Here is a 13,211-nt window from a genome sequence, read left to right as displayed (position 1 = left end):
TCAGACTTGTCTTTTGGACGTAAGGTCCTTCAGGCGGTCCCACCCCCCCCCAGGCTATAATTTTTTATATCTCCTCGTAGCCGTCGTGGTGATGAGGTGGAAAGCACGTATATTCCCTACCCTTTATTAAGTTTCCTTGGGAGGTTATGAAGTAATACCCTCTCGACTTGTTATGTTTTTTTTGTTCTCACCACTTATTTTTGTCTCTGTAATTTTGGACACACTGGTGGGACTTCCTCTAAAGCTTCTTTTTGAATAAATTCCTCCAGAAGTTGGCAAATAACTGGATTTTTCCCTTTGTTCACCAAGTACCAATCTTTCTCCAGTTCCAAAGAGTAGCCTTTTGTAATTGTGGACTGGACCCATGCTTCTGAAGAAGTTTTAGATTATTCTGCAGAGAATCTTTTGAGTCTCCCTCCAACCAGTGGAAGCCTGGCATAATAAGGCTGGGCTTGATCAAAGGCTTAGGGATTAGATGTCTTTTAACAACCTCAGCCCCCCTAGCTTAAAGGGACACTGACAGGCCCAAAAAGCATATTTAGGGGTATATATGACAGTATAGGTCTTATAAAGGGTATTAGAATCATCTAAGTATCCCCCCTGTCCGCCTCATAAATACAGTAAAAAGAAGTTTTATAACCTGCTTTCCTGGCGTTCAATCTGCCCAAGGGGCGGTGCTTCATATCAACTTGCGCCCAGCCAGCCTCGCCACAACTGCCGTTTGAAGTGCCGCCCAGCTCATCAATATTCACTGAGCTGGGTGGCTATCTTCAGCGCATGCGCCCGGCACCCTCACTGGCCGGGATCGCATCGCGCGTCTGCTTTATGCGCATGCGCTGTGCCCGGCTTTTTTTGTTATTAATCAAAATTTCACTAAATTTTTGCAAAAAAAGTCATTTTTCACTTTCAGTTGTAAAATTTTTCAAATAAAACTACATCTATATATAAATTTTTCCCTAAATTTATTGTTTTACATGTCTTTGATAAAAAAAAAAATGTTTGGGTAACAAAAAAAATGGTTTGGGTAAAAGTTATAGCGTTTACAAACTATGGTACAAAAATGTGAATTTCCGCTTTTTGAAGCAGCTCTCAATTTCTGAGCACCTGTCATGTTTCCTGAGGTTCTACAATGCCCAGACAGTAGAAAAACCCCACAAATAACCCAATTTCGGGAAAGTAGACACCCTGTCATTGATCACCCCCCTGTAAGGCTCCATTCAGACGTCCGTATGTGTTTTGCGGATCCGATCCATGGATCCGTAAAACAAATACGGTCGTCTGAATGGTGCCTAACAGGGGGGTGATCAATGACAGGGGGGTGATCAGGGAGTGTATATGGGGTGATCACCCCCCTGTCAGGCTCCATTCAGACGTCCGTATGTGTTTTCAGGATCCATGGATCGGATCCGCAAAACACATACGGACGTCTGAATGGAGCCTTACAGGGGGGGGGTGATCAATGACAGGGGGGTGATCAGGGAGTCTATATGGGGTGATCACCCCCCTGTAAGGCTCCATTCAGACGTCCGTATGTGTTTTGCGGATCCGATCCATGGATGCGTGGATCCGTAAAACACATACGGACATCTGAATGGAGCCTTACAGGGGGGTGATCAATGACAGGGGGGTGATCAGGGAGTCTAAATGGGGTGATCAAGGGTTTATAAGGGGTTAATAAGTGACAGGGGGGGTGTAGTGTAGTGGTGTTTGGTGCTACTTTACAGAGCTGCCTGTGTCCTCTGGTGGTCGATGCAAGCAAAAGGGACCACCAGAGGAGCAGGTAGCAGGTATATTAGACGCTGTTATCAAAACAGCGTCTAATATACCTGTTAGAGGTTAAAAAAAAATCGCATCTACAGCCTGTCAGCGAACGATCGCGCTGGCAGGCTGTAGATACACTCTCTTACCTTCCGATCCTGTGAACGTGCGCGCCTGTGTGCGCGCGTTCACAGGAAGTCTCGCGTCTCGCGATATGACGCGTAGATGCGTGACTCTGCCTGGGACAGCCGCCTCCGGAGCGCGATCCTGCGTTAGGCGGTCCGGAGGCGGTTAAAGAATGACGAAGGTTCTTTGCCCTTTTTGAAAACTTCTTTCTGTCTGAGGCACGAAAATTACGCAGATTTCTGAGTTTTGAAGGATTTGAAAGTTCTCTTATTAGAGCTTGGAAAGGATACTCCTTTTACGTTCAAGCTGTGGACCAAACAAAAATGAAGTGGTAAGGAGCAAAAATGATTTTTAGATGGCACATCTCCATCCCACTGCTTAATCCACAAGCTGCGTCTGGCTGCATTTGATAGAGTCAAGGACGTGGAAGAGAATTGTAGAATATCAGGAGGAACAATCACAAAGAAATTCAGTTGCAGACTTTAGAACAGGAATATCCTGTAGAATCTTTTTCTCTAGAGACACCAGCTTCTAAGTCTTGAGTAAGCGGACCCACACTGAATCCTGACCCATCCATTCCAATGGGTCTGTGTACATGAGCGTTTTTTTTTTCACGCATCAGTTCTGCGTTGCGTGAAAAACGCAGCATGTTCTATATTCTGCGTTATTCACGCAGCCCTGGTCCTATAGAAGTGAATGAGGCTTTAGTGAAAAACGCATTGCATCCGATGGTTGCTAGGAAATGTTTGTAAACCTTCAGTTTTTTTATCAGACGCGTGAAAAACGCATAAAAACGCATTGCAGTCGTGTGGCAAAAACTGAACGCAATTGCAGACAAAACTTACTGAACTTGCTTGCAAAATGGTGCGAGTTTCACTGAACGCATCCGTACCAGGGATGAGCGAATCGACTTCGGATGAAACATCCAATTTCGATTTGCATAAAACTTTGTTTCAATACTGTACAGAGCAAGCGCTCCTTACAATATTAGAATGTATTGGCTCCGATGAGCCGGAGTTATTACTTTGCGAAGTTTTACGAGACTTCGCATAACTTCAGAAATTGATTTATACTGTAAAAAAACATTTCCTGAACTCGGGTTCAGTTCCAAGTGGTACCTTGGAACCGAACCAGAGTTCGGGAAATGTTTTTTTACAGTACAAATTAATTTATGAAGTTATTGCACGAAGTCTCGCTGGCCAGGAAGAAATTACCATAGCGCATGTGCGGCCTCGGCGTGCGCTTTCGGGACTGCGTGCGGCCGGCCAGAAGAAGAGAAGAAGTCGTCTGCGCAAGCGCGGCCACCGCGATTCCTGAGAAGAGCGGTGGCCGTAACCAGGGGAGACGGAAGACAACAGTCAGGTATTTGTTTATTTTCTTCTAAGGGGGTGGGAATTATAAGTGGACTTGAACCTGATGCCAGGTTCAAATTTTTTCTCTGGCTTCTCCCAATTACACTGGAACCAGTCTTGGGCAATCAGATGACATGGGAGAACGTGATCCTTAAAGGGGTATTATCAACACGCCATTTAATACTTACCTGCTCCCGGCGCGCTGTCCACTTCCTGGTTTCGGCACTCGGCAGGGGGCGGGCTCCATCTTGATTGAAGTCTTCTCCCGGTCGGGCCGCGCGCTGGACTGAACGCGCACGCCGAGGCCGCGCATGCGCCTTGGTGACTTCTTCCTGGCAATTATACTATACTGGCCAGGAAGAAATTACCATAGTGCATGTGCGGCCTCGGCGTGCGCCCTGGTGACTTCTTCCTGGCAATTATACTATACTGGCCAGGAAGAAATTACCATAGCGCATGTGCGGCCTTGGCGTGCGCTTTCGGGACTGCGTGCGGCCGGCCGGAAGAAGAGAGGAAGTCGTCTGCGCAAGCGCGGCCACCTTGATTCCTGAGAAGAGCGGTGGCCGTAACCAGGGGAGATGGAAGACAACAGTCAGGTAAGTATTTGTTTATTTTCTTCTAAGGGGTGGGAATTAGTTAATTAAATATTTTTAGAAAAATGATCACTGTTAAATCATTAACAGATTTACCAGTGATCATCAAGACGAGAATACCCCCTTAACTACAAGAAAATAAAACATCTGCTCTTTTTTCGGTTTATGAGAAACCTCCTTATTGGTCTCAACGATGGCTTTTACAGATTTATTTAGAGCAGAATTTTATGAGAAACCTCCTTATTGGTCTCAACGATGGCTTTTACAGATTTATTTAGAGCAGAATTTTTTTCTTTATTGAGTAAATGTAAATCCTCAAGCGAGTCTTCTTCATCAGAAGTATCAGACATAATTTCGCCCTCAGATATATCAGAATCTGAAAATATTTCAGTGTGGACAGGAGAGGGAGTAGTTGTTCTTCTCTTTGCAGGAGGAGCAGATCTCATTCCCTGAAAAGCTTCTGAAAGCTGTTCCTTAAACCATGACAGAAAGGAATTCAGCCGAGATTGCCGAGGAGAATCTGTAGATGCAGTACAAAGTGCATGTTCCCAATTTTTTTTTTTCCAGTGTCTGTTCCATTTTCTTTGTGGCCCTTATTTACTTCAATGTGGCCACAAAAAAAACTGAAAATGACCCAGTTGGCATTTTGTGTCCGTGTGTCCACATGACCATTCCGGAAAAAAAATAAAAAATAAAAATAGAACATTTTCTATTCTTGTCCGCATTACAGACAAGGATAGGACTGTTCTATTATAGGCCGACCCTTCGGCTCTACAAAATGTGGAATGCACACAGCTGGTATCCATGTTTTGCTGACCGCAAAACACCCAACGGTCGTGTGCATGAGCCCATAGGCTGCTGGCAACTGGAGCATATAGAGTGCTTGGATTTCCTTTTCTTCTCTACCACTTGGGGAGAAGAGCTTTACACCTGCAAAGGAAACAACCGAGCACATGAGCAAAGAGACGTTTAAAGGGAACCTGTCATCAACTTTATGCGGACCTCACCGAGGGCAGCATAAAATAGAGACTGAAATGCTGATTTCACCGAGGTGTCACTCATGAGCTACAAGTAAGTGGTTGCTGAGAACCATCATAATCATTGCAGCCCAGGCCTGGAAAAGAGTCACATCTACCTGAGAAGAGTCCTGGTTATTCATAGTCTCCTGCTCTCTCACCCATCTACTGATGATTGGCAGTTCTCTCCTAGAGAGAAAACTAGGTAGAAGACTGTCAGCCATGAGCAGGTGGGCAGGAGAGCAGGAATTTATGAATAACCAGGACTCTTCTCCAGGCCCAGTCTGCAATGATTGTGATGTTGGTTCTCGGCAACCACTTACTTTTAACTTTGCGGTGGTCTGTCTTTAAAATCAACTCACTTGTCTCTACTTTATGCTACCATTAGTACGGGCAGCATAAGGTTGATGACAGGTTTCCTTTAAGTCATTAAGGCAGATGGTAGACCGCAATACCTTGCAGCCTAGCCCTAGAGGGTTCTGCTGCCTGGGAAAAGGCGCAAGAACCGAATGGGAATTTAAACACTCAAAATCTCACCAGAACAAGACTACGGCCCGACCGTTATTTTGAAATATCCTGTAGACTCTGCCAGTAACCAAGTGTGGGAAGATTATGCGCCTAAGACTTACCTCATCGGTGGCCATCTTAATGAGGAACAGGTACTCTATTCAGCATTAGTGTTGAGCGACGCGAACTTCGGATGCTTCATCCGAAGTCGCTTCGTTCAAAACTTCGGAATAATTCTGTGCGGAGATTTGTCTCCATGCAGAATTAGAATGTATGGCTCCAATGAGCCGAAGTTAGTTATTTACAAATTCGCTCGTGACTTCGTTGAATAACTTCGGTAATTGATTTTTGAAGTGGAAAACCACTTTAAAACTTGAAACCGAACTGCCTTGGTTCTGACTAGTACCTTGGAACCGAAGCCGAGTTCGGTTTCAAGTTTTAAAGTGGTTTTACACTTTAAAAATCAATTACCGAAATTATTCAACGAAGTCACGCGCGACTACGCAATTAACTAACTTCGGCTCATTGGAGCCCATACATTCTAATACTGTACAGCCGAATCTCCGTACAGTATAATTTCAAGGTTTTGAACGAAGCGACTTCAGATGAAGCATCCGAAGCTCGCTTCACTCAACACTATATAGCATGCTCCATGAGGTACATGGTCTTAGGCCGAGGGACAGCGCCTGTATACACCCAAGGGGGATTTAAAACAATAGAATCTACCCCTCTATAGAGTCTTAGGGACAGATCAAGTCTGTATAGATGGCTCATTTCAGAAGAGACAAAATATACATGTGTTCATTTAGTGCCCCTTTATGGAGGGGGGGGGGGTGTCAGGCCTGGCACTATAATAAGGCAGACCAAGCGGCTGCCTTAGGGCGCAGAGATGCCGAGCCGGGGGGGGGGGGGGGGGCGGAAAAATGAAAATTTTTTTAAATTTAATAAATCACTTGCGCGCCGCCGCCCGCGGCTTTTCTCCTATGTGTGGTCCTGGTATCTTCTCTCTGGGCTCCCGACAAGTTTGAGGACCTTCCCCACTCAGCCAATCAGTGGCCGCAGCTATGTCACGTGTCAGTCCAGTGATTTCCCGCTGAGCCAATCACTGGTCTGACACGTAACACAGCTGCGGCCACTGATTGGCTGAGTGGGAAGGGTCCTCAAACTTGTCGGGATACCAGGACCACACAGAGGAGAAGGAGAGCTGCTGCAGACGGGACCGGGTGAACATAATGTTTTTTACACAACATTAATAGAGGGGGGGGGGGGGAATGTCACATTTCTCCCCTTCCATGTCACATCACCCCCCCCCCCATGTCACTTTTATCCCCCTCCTTTGGGGGTGCCAAAATGTAGCTTTGCTTGTGTTGGCAAAAATCCTTGCACCGCAATTGCGGACAAGACTAGGACATGTTCTATTTTTTTCGTGAATGGAATTGCGGACCCGGAAGTGCGGATCCGCAATTCCGGATCCGGGCAGCACATCGTGCTACCCCATAGAAATGAATGGGTCCGCAATTCCGTTCCGCAAAATGCAGACGTGTGAATGGACTCCTATACAGTAGGTTGGGTCTAATGCATAGTTTGACATAGTTAACCGACCATCATTAGGCTTTGTTCACACTTGAGAAAACTAGAAGTGGATACCACTACATGCATTTTCAATCTTGGATCTTGGCTTTAGAAATTAAGTACTGATCAACCACAGAAGTGTGAATGAGGCCTCAAGACAGCCGCATCTTGGGCACATTTTTATCAGCTGACATTAGAGCCCAACATTAGCTCCAGTGCCCAGGGTCTACGCTGGTCAGACCAGGATCAGAGTCTGTAGTAAGAACCATAAAATGCGCCTACATCATGGCTGTCTGAACAAGGCCTGAGACCTAATCTAGATTATTTGGTACCCTCCCCATAGCAGTTAATGGGGCCTATAGTTCTCTAAATTGAAGCAGACCGCAGCTCATGGGGAAACAGTCGCCCATATTTCCTTGGCTCTCTTTAATGTCTGGACTAGGATTTATTTGCTGCATCAACAATGTGGAAGAACATGTGGAAAATACTGCACTTAAAGAGGTTTGTCTGGATCTTGTGTGTTTCAGAACATCACTTGGAACAGTCCTGGTAAAAGGGTGGCGCAAAACAACCTATTCCCTATCCTGTGGGGATGTGTCTGATTGGTGAAGGTGCCCCAGCGATTACGAGAATAGACCCCACAATTTTTTCAACCTTGAATGTGGCCATGGAATATGACAGGTTCTCAGCATTGTTCTTCTTTTTTGGCATTATCCAGGACTTGAGAACCTGTAGGAATCATTAAGGGAGGTTTATCACAACTGGTGTAAAGGAAAACCAAAATTATAGCAACAAGCCAGATTCCACCTGTCATTTTCCATAGGAGCTCTGAAAAAGTGTGAATTACTCTTACCGGTAATTGGATTTTCCAATAACCTCCACAACGGCACTGACAGAAGGGCGTCCTCGCCCCCAGGACAGGAAACAACGTAGGAGCAACAATTCAAAAGGCCTCCCCCTTACCTCACCAGTCAGTAAGAGAGTACTCGGAGAAGATGCAAAAAGAAAAATTGTATTAAATATCAAATTACATCATTTGACAGCATAATACTTGCAGAAATCAATAAACATACATTTGTCACGGCCTATGGTGTGCATTGTGACACTTCTTCACTTGCCCGTGGCAACGTGTGGTGTTGTGTACATGTGGTGGCAGTGTCTCGGCCTTCTGGCTGGCTCCCAGGAAATGGTTGCCAAGCATGTCGTTGCCGGCGGTAACAGGTGCAGTGTGATGTTGTTTGCACACTTCCCCTTTAAGTGGCTTTCTTCCCTTGCCTGGTGTTGGAAGGGTTAACTTCCTTCCTAGTGTGTGAGCACTGGGTGTGTCTGTGTGTGGGGGTGGCTACTTGGGCTATTTAGCTTCCGCTGGATGCCTGTATCTGAGGGGTACTCCAGCCATGTGTTATGCTGGAGTCATCCTCCTGGTCATATACCATCTATCCAGTGAGGGCCACCCTTGTGGTCATAAGTTTATGTATGATGCTATGAAGATGTTTCTGTGGTCTCTTTCTGTTTATTGCAGCTATGGTTTCCTGGGTTCCTGTGTAATGTATGGTGTGTGCTGTGTCCGTTTGTGTTGTTGTGGACAGCAGCACTTGTACATGGGTTCCAGGCTGTGTGTCTGTGGCAGGTAGGTGTGGTACTTGTTTTACTTACCTGCCATTGCCATATGCTGTATATGTTCCCTTTTCCTTGCAGCTTGGCCAGCGAGACTCCTGTTCGTCCGTGTCTAGGGGGAACAGGTCGTCTTACCCTGCTCCTAGTCCAGGGCTACCCTGAGGGCTAGTAGGGACCCTAGGTTCCGGAGTATGAGCCCTCCTACCATCAGGGTTGGCTCATACAGCTAGGAGTCAGGGTCAGAATTAGGGACGTATTAGGAGGTGACCTGCTCCCTGATTTCTGTCCTGGCCTAACAGCGACCATTATCTTCTGCCATCGCGCGGCTGAGGGTTTCCCCCATCCTCAGCCGTGACAACATTTCAATCTGGGAGGGAAAAACTCAGTGCCGTTGTGGAGGTTATTGGAAAATCCAATTACCGGTAATGGTAATTCAGACTTTTCCCTGGCACCTTCACAACAGCACTGACAGGAAGATTAGCAGAGTAATCCTTCAGTGTCATCCACAGATCTCCCCCCCCCCTCAGTGTCATCCACAGATCTCCCCCCCCCTCAGTGTCATCCACAGATCTCCCCCCCCTCAGTGTCATCCACAGATCTCCCCCCCCCTCAGTGTCATCCACAGATTCCCCCCCCTCAGTGTCATCCAGATTCCCCCCCCCCCTCAGTGTCATCCACAGATTCCCCCCCCTCAGTGTCATCCAGATTCCCCCCCCCTCAGTGTCATCCACAGATCCCCCCCCTCAAGTGTCATCCACAGATTCCCCCCCAGTGTCATCCACAGATTCCCCCCCCCCCTCAGTGTCATCCACAGATTCCCCCCCCCTCAGTGTCATCCACAGATTCCCCCCCTCAGTGTCATCCACAGATTCCCCCCCCCCCTCAGTGTCATCCACAGATTCCCCCCCCCTCAGTGTCATCCAGATTCCCCCCCCCCTCAGTGTCATCCAGATTCCCCCCCCCCTCAGTGTCATCCAGATTCCCCCCCCCCTCAGTGTCATCCAGATTTCCCCCCCCCCTCAGTGTCATCCACAGATTCCCCCCCCCCTCAGTGTCATCCACAGATTCCCCCCCCCCTCAGTGTCATCCACAGATTCCCCCCCCCCTCAGTGTCATCCACAGATTCCCCCCCCCCTTCAGTGTCATCCACAGATCTCCCCCCCCCCAGTGTCATCCAGATTCCCCCCCCCTCAGTGTCATCCACAGATTCCCCCCCCCCTCAGTGTCATCCACAGATTCCCCCCCCCCTCAGTGTCATCCACAGATTCCCCCCCCCCTCAGTGTCATCCACAGATTTCCCCCCCCCCCTCAGTGTCATCCACAGATTTCCCCCCCCCCCTCAGTGTCATCCACAGATTTCCCCCCCCCCCCCCTCAGTGTCATCCACAGATATCCTCCCCACCCAAAGCCGCTTCCTAGCCAATTTATTCACTGCACTTGCCTTTGTATAATTGAAGAGAAGCGCCGTAATCTCGCACAGGCGCACTGGCAGAGGCCAGGAAGACGGTGCATGCGCACTTCGATGCTGCTGCCAGTGCGCCTGTGCGAGATTATGGCGCTTCTCTTCAATTTCACAGAGGCAAGTGCAGTGAATAAATTAGCTATGAGGCGGGCACAGGCAGCATCGCTTTGCTGCCTGTGCCGTTCGCAGCGCACCCTGCGCTGATAAAGTCCTGCTACTGGGTGGGCCGCAGGTTGGGCATCACTGCTCTAACTAATCTAGCCAGACCGAGAGGGTTCTGGATGTACAGGTAGAGGCAATGCTAGGGCGTAACATTGCCATATTTGTTTCCCAGGATTTTTTTTGAACATGCTCTCTGATTTCTTATCCATGGGATCCCTCAAAAGTCCCATGTCCTCAAACGGGAGGGAAGATTTTTTTTGAAATACGGGCAACTGGCGCATCCACCTTAGGTGTTTTGTCCCATAAATTTGTTTCTATTTCTTCAAAGGGATATTTCCTTTTGAAGGAATTGTGGACCGTGGTTCTTTTTTCAGGGTCTTTCCATTCTCTCGATATTAAAGCTTTAATATTATTATGGATTGAAAAAACCCTTCTACGTTTTTCTCCCAGCCCCTGAAACATGTGATCCTGTATGGAGTGGACCTCTTTAACATCCTCAATATGCATGGCGGCACGGATAGATTTTAATAGACCATCAGTCTCTTCTGGAGGGAATAGGGGTCTGCCAGAGCAGACATCCGAAGAGGAGGCGCGCGGGATTTGTGGAGCCCGAGCATGCCTGCCAGCAGGACTTACTCCAGAGACAAGAAGGGGCAGCACACGCAACCCCGGGGGACCCGTTTCCTGCACCAGCCCTCCCAACACGTGGGGAATAGATCCAGGCTGGGCGAAATAGATCTTCCACAGGAGCGCTCCTACGACCCGAGGACAGGAAACGACTGGTGAGGTAAGGGGGAGGAGGCCTTTTGAATTGTTGCTCCTACGTTGTTTCCTGTCCTGGGAGCGGGGATACCCTCCTGTCAGTGCCGTTGTGGAGGCGTCGGGGAAAATAAAAGGTTGCCTCTGAATGGTTGCTGCATAAAGCCTCATTCACACTTGTCTGTTTTGGTCAGTATTTTTGAGCCATCAGTGGCTTTGGCTTACAGTAAGGCCTCATGCACACGACCGTATGTATTTTGCGGTCCGCAAAAAACACGGATAACATCATGTGCACTCGGTATTTTGCGGAACGGAACACCTGGCCCCTAATAGCACAGTACTATCCTTGTCCATAATGCGGACAATAATAGGACATGTTCTATTTTTTTTGCGGAACGGAAATACAGACATACAGAAATTGAATGCACACGGAGTAACTTCCGTTTTTTTGCTGGTTCCGTATACGGTCTGCAAAAAAATAAAAGCGGAACGGACACGGAAAGAAAATACATTTGTGTGCTTGAGGCCTAATTCTGACCAAAATATGCAAATGAGAACACGGCTTCAAAGGGTTGCCCTATTGCATCAACTTCTCCCTTGTCCACAGGATAAGGGATAAGTGTCTGATTGGTGGAGGTATGACCACTGGGGCCCTGCCAATCATGAGAAGGGGCCCACGTTTCCCTAATTCTGTGATGGCTGACCTCCAGCACTCCAGCTGTGGTAAAACTACAACTCCCAAGAAGCACATTGCTTGGCTTTTCTCAGAACGCCATAGACATGAATGGAGCATGCTGGGAGTCGTAGTTTCACCACAGCTGGAGTGCCGGAGGTTAGCCATCACTGCCCTAATTGAATGGAGTGGCAGGCACGCATGGCATGGCTCGTCCATCTCAAGCAGTACCATAGAGTTGACTGGAGCAGCAAAGAGCCATGCACTTAATTAGATAACACAAAAAAAGATTGATTATATAAAAACATGATTATAAAAAAAAAAAATACATCTAGAGTGCCAAGGATCCAGTGGTGTTGATAAAATGCTCCAACAAATAATCCAAAATATACCATCTTATATTAAAGGGAACCTGTCACCGGGATTTTGTGTATAGAGCTGAGGATATGGGTTGCTAGATCGCCACTAGCACATCCGCAATATCCAGTCCCCATAGCTCTGTGTGCTTTTATTGTGTAAAAAAAACTATTTGATACATATGCAAATTAACCTGAGATGAGTCCTGTCCCCGACTCATCTCACATACAGGACTCGTCTCAGGTTAATTTGCATATGTATCAAATCGTTTTTTTTTTTACACAATAAAAGCACACAGAGCTATGGGGACTGGGTATTGCGGATGTGCTAGCGGCCATCTAGCAACCCATGTCCTCAGCTCTATACCCAAAATCCCGGTGACAGGTTCCCTTTAAAGACTCTGATATTACCATGACACTGGAACAACTTAAATTTCAACAACATTGGATCCTTGGCACTCTAGATGTAAATACCTTATATACTAGCATCATGAACAAGGATTGGAGCTTTTAAAAAACAGCACAAATAGATTTCATAGGAGAGGAAGTTCGTCATATTTTGACACATAATTATTTTATATTTGAATCTAAGTTTTATATTCAAGAGAGGGGTGCCGCCATGGGCACCAGATTTGGCCCCAGCTATGCCAACCTCTATGTCCCAATAGGAGGAGGATGAAATAAGACCTGAGCTGGTGCTCTGGCGCCGCTATATTGATGATATCATTTTTATATGGCAAAAAACTGAGGGCGAATTAGAGGATTTCCTATGTGAGATTAACCATAATGAAAGAAATCTCTCCTTTACATCCAATATTAGAGACACACAAATATAATTTTTGAATCTGAATATTAAAAAAGAAGATCAAAGATTGATTTGTAGCACTTTTTTCGGAAAGCGGTAATGAAGAACATTAGTTGCCATCTCCCCAGATGGTTAATCAATATTCCTACAAGCCAATTCAGACGACTCAAAAGGAACTGTACTCACAATGATCAGTTTGAAAAAGAAGCTTCCGAATTAACGGAACAATTCCTTGAGAAAAATTATCCTAATGAAGTAGTCAGAACATTATTAAATAAAGTTAGGATGATGGACGGGACAATTTTATTTGTTATATTTCGGTAAAAGTAAAATTGAACGTGACGACACCATGCGTGTTATACTATCATTCAACTCACAATATAGAATACTAGAAAAGATTATAAGAGGACATCGGCATCACTTATTAAGAGACAAGATTATAGGACCTACTTT

Source organism: Bufo gargarizans, chromosome 2 (assembly GCF_014858855.1).
Source record: "Bufo gargarizans isolate SCDJY-AF-19 chromosome 2, ASM1485885v1, whole genome shotgun sequence".
NCBI lineage: Eukaryota > Metazoa > Chordata > Amphibia > Anura > Bufonidae > Bufo > Bufo gargarizans.
Note: the sequence above shows the minus strand (reverse complement) of the source record.